The 8,334-nt window shown below is 44.8% G+C and overlaps 1 long non-coding RNA gene across 2 annotated transcripts in view; it reads left to right on the forward strand.

The window, feature by feature from the left end:
• The first annotated feature begins 4,631 nt into the window (after positions 1-4,631).
• Positions 4,632-8,334, forward strand: part of LOC109300153 — a 5,822-nt gene continuing 2,119 nt past the window's right edge. The window contains exons 1-2 of one of the 2 annotated variants that reach the window (XR_002098145.1): positions 4,632-4,822; positions 7,018-7,108. This is a non-coding gene — a long non-coding RNA (uncharacterized LOC109300153). Of the gene's footprint in view, positions 4,823-7,017; positions 7,109-7,278; positions 7,352-8,334 lie in introns of those variants that run through there. The other variant, XR_002098146.1, reaches the window with a different exon arrangement.

Here is an 8,334-nt window from a genome sequence, read left to right on the forward strand (position 1 = left end):
AGGGCAACCTCCTTTTCCAGACAATAGGTACATCAAGACATCGTGGGTGAGAAAGTCAGGGTACCCTAGAAGCAAGCGGGGCACAGGTTGTGAAGCCACCACAGGGTGTTACAGCCACCTCTGGGACTCCAGTGTTTTACAGGCATACACAGCCTAAGAGCCCAGTTCAGCAAGCTCCTTAGCATTACCACCAAGATGCTGAGTGTATTCAAATCTCACTGATCACCCATATCTCTACCAAAATTACCTCTTGTCTATGACATACTTGCTGCCTCTCTTGGACCAGGCAGCAAAAGTACAATGCAGCTTTAATTAAAGCTGGAGTTCAGTGAATTTCACAGACAGAACCACATTCCTACCCCTCGTCAGGCAAAAACTCATTCTTATATTGTGTCCAAACTGTAAATGTCTTTGGTTTCTGGGCTAGTTACAGGCATGTAATGGCTGTGCCCAGGAGCTCTGCTGAGAAACAGGCCTTGCCCACTTGCTCCAGTTCAAATCCCAGAACGAGGCAATAGAGCTGCTTTATTGCATATTGCATAATTAGGCTACGTTGTATAATTTCTGGGATTTGGCATATGCAGAGTGGGAGCAAGTGGATCGGCTCTGTTTTTTGATGCCTCTCCTAGACAGAGTAGAAAGGCAACAGACATTTACCCTGTGAGTAAATTTTGTGACAAGAGTGAGAGAAAACAATGTGGGCTTGAAGAATTATCCCGAAGAAAGGTTGTAAAGCATGAACTATTAGAATCCCTGTCTGTCTCTGTTTGTCTTTCTCTTTCCTGTTCCTTCCTGCATCCTGCTGTGCTTTCTACTAGAATAAAGAATATGAAGAAATTTGTCCCTGGAACTGAACAAAGAATCAATTCTGACTGATTGGCAAGAGGCTCCATGTCTGGGAAGGACTTTGGCTCAATCCTCTAATTTGTCAAGGTCACTCTGAATCCTAGTCTTACCCTCCAGTGTATCTACTACACCCCCTAGTTTGGTGTCATTTGTGAACTTGTTGAGGGTGCAATCCATCCTATCTTCCAGATCATTAATGAAGATATTGAACAAAAATGGCCCAAGAACCAACCCCTGGAGCACTCCACTTGATACTGGATGCCAGCTCGACATTGAGCCATTGATTACTACCCATTGAGCCAAAGCTTTCTCTCTACCTTACAGTCCATTCATCTAACCCATACTTCCTCAGCTTGCTTGAAAGAATGCTGTGGGAGACCCTATCAAAAGCCTTGCTAAAGTCAAGGTATATCATGTCCACTGCTCTCCCCACACCCTGAGCCTGTCATCTTGTCATAGAAAGCAATCAGATTAGTCAGGCATGACTTGCCCTTGGTGAATCCATGCTGACTATGACTAATCACCTTCTTCTCCAAGTGCTTAGGAATGGATTCTTTGAGGACCAGCTCCATGACTTTTCCGGGGACTGAGGTGAGGCTGATTGGTCTGTAGTTCTCTGGCTCCTCCTTTTTCCCTTTCTTAAAGATGGGCACTATGTTTGCCTTTTTCCAATCATCTGGAACCTCCACCAGTTGCCACAGATTTTCAAAGATAATGGCCAGTGGCACTGCAATCACATCAGCCAACTCCCTCAGCACTCTTGGATGCATTGCATCTGGCCCCATGGACTTGTACATGTCCAGCTTTACTAATAGTCCTTAACTTGTTCTTTCACTGCTGAGGGCTGCTCAGCTTTCTTCCCAAATTGTGCTGCCTGGAAGCTGACTTTGCCTGCGAAGACCGAGTTTAGAAAGGTATTGAGTACTTCATCCTATTCCTCATCCTCTGTCACTAGGTTGCCTCCCCCATTCAATAAGAGACCCACAATTTCCCTGATCTTCCTCTTGTTGCTGACCTCTTATTACCTTTCACGTCCCTTGCTAGCTGCAACTCCAGTTGCACTTTGGCTTTCCTGACTTCATCCCTGCATGCCCTAGCAGTGCTCTTATACTCATCCTAGTTCTTTGTCCAAGTTTCCACTTCTTGTAAGCTTCTTTTTTGTGTGTTAGCTCACTGAAGAATTCTCTGCTAAGCCAAGCTGGTCACTTGCCATATTTGTTAGCCTTCCTGCACATTGGGATGGTTTGTTCCTGTACTCTCAGTAAGGTTTCTTTAAAGTACAGCCAGCTCTCCTGGACTCCTTTCTTCCTCAGACTGTCTAGTCTGCATGTCCTGACACAAAAGGCGAGAATTAGCTTCCTGAGTCTTTTGTAGTATTGTGCATTCTTTGAAAGGACATGGAGACACCAATGTATATTGCTCATAAGGAGCTGGTATATGAAGAAACCGACTTTGAAAACACAACACTTGATACACTGTGCTTCATTATGATGACCCACATGTGGACTTCTTGAAAATGATAAGCTACTTTAGTTCCGTGTAGTTTAGTTTTCCACTAGGTGGCAGTACTGTCACATGCATCTTCTAGATCCCAGGGTAAGATGCTTCTTCACCCTGCCTTCCGCCTGAATTCAGACAACCCAGCCTAAGGATTTCTCATTGCTCTCTTTGCCACTGCTCAGTGAAAGCCGTGCTGCTTTATTCTCAACATTACCATATTGCAGGGGCAAAGCTAAGACAGAATTGTAGATTGTCCCCCAGCAATGAAGGATGGGCGCTGACCAAAGATCTTATGCCGCAACTAATCATTTATATTGCAAATGAATGGAAACAATAACCTGAATACTTCAATATTGTCCTGGGATGTCCTGCCTTCATGGTGCATAGTTCAAAGAGGCAAGCCAAGCAGCCTGGTTGATACAGTTGCTTAAACTCTCAGGCATTCACCCAGGCTCAGACCTCGATGGGCCAGGTGCTAATTGGGTGGGGTGGTGGGGAGGCCCACCTGTGGCAATCTTGCACTCAGTTCTGTATACTGAGTTGCTTTCTTGCATGGCCATAGTGTCCCTCACTGGGCACCCCCATGACTTACCAAGGGCAGTGTGTTTGTAGGCTCAGCCATGCAAGGGGGAGAATCTTGCCCATCTCATGGAAGACTTTTCACGGAGTTTAATGTTTTCTCTGTATTTTTATTATTTCCCTCTAAATTTTAAGAAGGACTTAGAAAAACAGCAATGGGAATTATTTCAGAATTGCAGCACAAGACTGAGGGAATCAAGTCCCTCTGCTATTGCAGGCAGCTTGATCAGTTTATGAAAGGGGTTGTATCTTAAAAAATGCCTTCTCAGATGTGCAGAAAAAATACAAATCTACAGTATTGATAGAGAGCTAAATCATCCTTATGAGAAGGGAAGGGAACAATAAAAATGTTACAAATGGAAAAATGGGGAAGTAGATTGTAAGGAGTACAAAGAGCAGTTAGGGAAGCTGAAAGTATCCATGAAAAACATGGAAGGTTTAGGACTGTATCTGAAAAACAAAATTTTGGCAACCATACCACTTCAGCATTAGACAAGGATGGTAAAGCTGGCCCTCCTGAAGCAGAAAAAGCTGTAGTATTTGGATATTTCTGGTTTGCAGTTGGAAAGGGAGTAAAACGATGTATTCATATCTTACAATAAGAATGAAATATTTCCTATTCCATCAGGAGATGTGGTAGATATTAAACTTCAGTTCTGACTGTTAAGAACTTCTAAATTGGCATGATCAGATACTGGGCCCCCTTAATGTGGGCTGAAGAGCTCCCTGAATTATTGATGTTGTTTTTAACACACCAGAGAATGATGGAGAACTTCTGGAGGGTTGGAAAAAAATATTTTTAAGGAAAAGCTAGCACCTTGCATGATTTTTTCAAATGCTTTAGCTTGCATCTTAATTCTGTCAGTCTTCAAGGCTAAGTACAGACAGTAAAAAAGGAGGAGGCTGAATTGATTTAATCTTCACAGGTTAGTCTAAGCTGCATAGATTGAACCAATAAGTAAGTGAGGAGACATTCACTTTTGATTCGAGAAATGCAGCCACATGTCTGCAGTGGCCCAAGACAAAAACTGGGGGATGCTAGAGCATGCTTCCCTGATCACTGAGACAGACAGCTTGGGTCGAGACTAGCCTGCCCACCCTGTGAGGCAGGGGTTGAGGGTGAAGTGCAAAGCATCCTGGGATGCTGGGGGACTGTGAGTTAACTTGAATCTAGAGGGGACAACTCCTCCTGCCACCAGCCGCTGGTGAGCTGGGCCATGGCTCTACCCCATTTCCATGGCCCAGCTGCTGCTGCCAATGCTCCCCTCATGCCACCTGTGCTGTTCACCACCCCACTATCCTTCCAGGGTAGAGCCGTGGCCTGAGGGGAGCAGTTCTGAAATCCAGTGTTCCTGCCACAGCTCCATGCCCACTGTGGATGCATAAATCTGGGGGGATGTGTGCCCCCTCCATCCCCTGACATGTTGCCTGTGCCCCCCTGTCCCCAACACATTGTTTATGCCCCTCCCCTGCCCCATAGACTTACCTGCAGGGAGCTGCAGGGTCTGTTCTCCACCCTGCCTCACTACCATGTGGTGTCCCCTGCCTGATTGCCTTCCACCCACTCCCCCCAGCCCCAAGCAGCCCTCTTAGGCAAGAACTCTGCTAGGCTGCAAGGGGAAACCTGCTGTTTCCTGCATTTTTCTGTGATAGTTGTGACCATTTCAAATATTCTTGCAACCCACTTTTGTGTTGTTACCCACAGGTTGAGAAACACTGGATTATAGCACCAAAACCGCAGTTCTCAGATCCACCCTTCCCTTCCCTGGACTTGAGCTCTTTTGAACTCTATGCATTCGCTCATGAGCTTTGCTTTGCGCTGGATTCTTCTGAGCTCTGTTAAAAGACGGCTGATGGGAGAGGAGTCTAGAGCTGGCTGATCGTGACCCCAGAAATGGTGAATACTGACTTTTGTTATAAGGCTGGCCTTTCATGGCATGCAAAGTGCCCATGCCTGGTAGTAGGGATGAGCTGATGTAGTAGTATTGTGCCAGTAAGGGGAAACAAAGGGTTCAAAGGGATTGTGACAGTTAATTAAACCAAACAATTGCTAGTCCTCTAGAATTAATATGGCACAGTGTTGGGGAACATAAATGAGAATTTAGCACCATTATGGGGAGTACCAGAGCAGGAGGTGCAGCTGCTTGAGGTAAAAGCAAGCTTTGCAGAAGACTAAGGAAGAGACACTCTATTATAATAATAAAATAGTTGTTGTTGGCAGTCCCTTGATAAAGGGATGAGAACAGACAACTTCACATGTCTCCTTTTAACATACGGATGCTGTTGCACATCGGCAAGCACGTAATACTTCAAAGGGAAGGAAACCTTAATCCTATGCCAAGAAGAACCTAGGCGGCCAGGTTTCTATTCCACTGCGGCCTTCATTTGCCTTCGCAGCCATTATGAAGTACTCCTTCTTCATCTGCCTGCCCCACCACTGAGGACTTTTATTTGTGTTCTGCAACAAACTAATGGCACACGCAAAACTTCACAATAGCCACTGCCTCAGTGAGCCTGTACAATCATAGCAGATGAAAGCCCTCCTTAGACAGTCACAGTAATTAGTTTGTTTATTTTTAATGAGGATTAAAGCACTCTTTCATCCTCATCATCTCTGAGATGAAGCACAGGAGAATGGACGGGGAGAGGGAAGTGGGTTTATATGGTGACTTGAAACTGGGGATGAGAACTTCTTTTGTGTCCTTTAAATTAAGGACTATCTTCAGTTCCCTGATGAGTGGTAGATGGCACTGAATCAGCAATTGCCAGCTGTGATAATCTAGTGGAGCCCTACTCCTTGCCTTGTGTGTTCTGGTAAGTCATTTTCTTTTGTTGGCTGGTATTTTTTCAGCCATGAGAATCCATGGGAGGCTGGTCTCCTTTGTATACAACATGTTGTTAAAATTTTAGTTTGATTTTTTTTGTATCCTTCCTTTGCTCTGGGGAAAGAATGGGCACAGCAGAGGCATATGGAGTGCCTAGTACACAACTTGTGAATGGGTGACTAGACAGGAGTAAGAGCAATTTTAATGCCAGAAACAACTGTTGCAATTTGACCTTTGGTATAGCACAGGGCATGGAACGCCTCCCAGTCATTTCTGATCAACTTTATAACTTTTGGTTGAATAAAGCACATCACTTAAGAGCGAGAATCTTCAAGTGATAGAGAATTCAAGTTCAAATGTTCAATGAGGGACAATTCATCCCAAGCTGTTTTAATGATTAATTACCCTCACTGGTAAATGTCTGTATCCTATTCCTCATGTGAATTTGTCATCTTTTAGCTTCCAGACACTGAATTTTTTGTGTCTTTTTTCTGTTAGAATGAAGAGATTTTTGCCATCAGATATCTTTCTCATGTAAAGGAGGACCATGATCAAATTGCCTCCTTCCATAGAGACACTAGCTTGATCAGCCTTCTTCAATGTCTCACTGAGCGCATGTATACAAGATGTTTACTGTAGAGTTGCCTAATTAGCTCCTCAGTAAATGTCTCAGCATGTACACATGCAGTGCTATTAGGATGGAATAAACTAATTAACTCCGCTGTAGATTAGTACTTGTAAACAGAAGTAGTATCTGGCTGCAGACTTCTTTACTCTGCAGCACTGCATGTGTAGACACTAACCAGCTAGCCCTGCAATGAAGTACCCTTGTGCCTCAGCAAGCCCTGTTGCAGTACACTGAGCCAGGTTGGAGCAGCCCCAGGCTGGCCAGGTGACCCCCCAGATCCTGGGCCAGCCAGGCCTGCTCTGATCCAGCTCAACATTTTTCAGTCCCAGGCATACATTCAATTACGGCGCCTGGGAGCAATAAACTCTAGTGCAATATGCACGAGAGTTTATTGCTGCACATTAATTGCACGTGAAGACGTGCCCACTATAGAAATGTGTTTCAGACCTCAGATCTTGTAACTCTCTTCTGAACTGCTTCCAGTTTTTCTACAAACCTTTTTTGAAGTGTTGACATCAGAAATGGATATAGTATGTCTGTAACAGTTTCACTAAGACTGTGTGGAAAGGTAATGGCATCACTGTTTTCCTATTTGATGCGCTTTACTTATACGGATGAGGACTGTGTTTACCTTTTCAGATACAGCATCATGTGAGAAGCTCATGTTTAATTTGTTATCTATTGTCAGCCATGAGGTTTTCCAGTATTGCAACTTTCCAGAGTCCATTCTGTAAGTATGACCTACATTCTTTGATCCTAGACAGATGCCTTAGCATGTGGCTGCATTACAAGCTGACCCAGATTTTATAACTGACATGATGCAATCACTATTTATAACTGCACTAAATTTTGCCATGTGAAGATGTTACAAGCAATGATGATGTTATGGCTTCCTTTGGGTAACTCCTAGAGACTGCAACCTGGGAACATAGGACTTGAAGGGGTCTCCTGGGCCAGTCTCCTGCATTTGCAGGTAAACATTTATCCAGGGTATCCTTGAAATTGGCATTTCAAACCCTCACACACAACTACAAGCCCAATACCAGAAATACCAAGTAGACCCAGAAGTAAAAGCAATAGAGACCAGGACACTGCCAGTGGAAGTAGATGTTATGCTTATGGGCTCATAGAATCATAGAAAATGAGGGCTGAAAGGGACCTCAGGAGGTCATCTAGTCCAACCCCCTGCTCAAAGCAGGATCATCCCCAGCTAGATCATCCCAGCCAAGGCTTTGTCTATCTGGGTCTTAAAACCATAAAAGGATGGAGAGTCTACCACCTCTCTGGGTAACCTGTTCCAGTGTTTTACAATCCTCTGAGTGAGAAAGTTCTTCCTTATATCTAACCTAAACTTCCCTTGCTGCAACTTGAAACCATTACTCCTTGTTCTCTCATCTGTCACCACTGAGAACAGTTGAGCTCCATCTTCTTTTGAACCCACTTCAGGTAGCTAAAGGCTGCTATTAAATTCCCTCTTAGTCTTTTCTTCTCTAGACTAAATATTTAAGCCCAGTTCCTTTAGCCTCTCCTCATAAGTCACGTCCCCCAGCCCCCTCACCAATTTTGTTGCCCTCTACTGGACTCTCCAATTTGTCCACATCCTTTCTGTAGCGGGGAGCCCAAAACTGAACACAATACTTCAGATATGACCTCACCAGTTCTGAATAAAGATGAATAGTTTTTGATCTGCTGGCAACAGAGACAACCATAATAGGGTGTGGGGCCTGGGGCAAATCAGTCTGTGCAGGGCCCAGACGCAGAGGTGGGGAGGGGTGAGAGGGTGGTGAGCGGCCGGATGCAAAGTTGACCTGGCTCTGCGGGGCCCCAAGGCAGTCACCCTGATTCCTAACCCCCTAGGGACGGCTCTGGCTGGCAACATTCATACCAATGCAGCCTAGTCTGCCATTAGCCTTCTTGGTAACAAGGGCACACTGCTGGCTCATATTCAGCTTATTG

This window comes from Gavialis gangeticus, unplaced genomic scaffold (genome assembly GCF_001723915.1).
Source record: "Gavialis gangeticus isolate Ggan-Ray unplaced genomic scaffold, GavGan_comp1, whole genome shotgun sequence".
Classification (NCBI taxonomy): domain Eukaryota; kingdom Metazoa; phylum Chordata; order Crocodylia; family Gavialidae; genus Gavialis; species Gavialis gangeticus.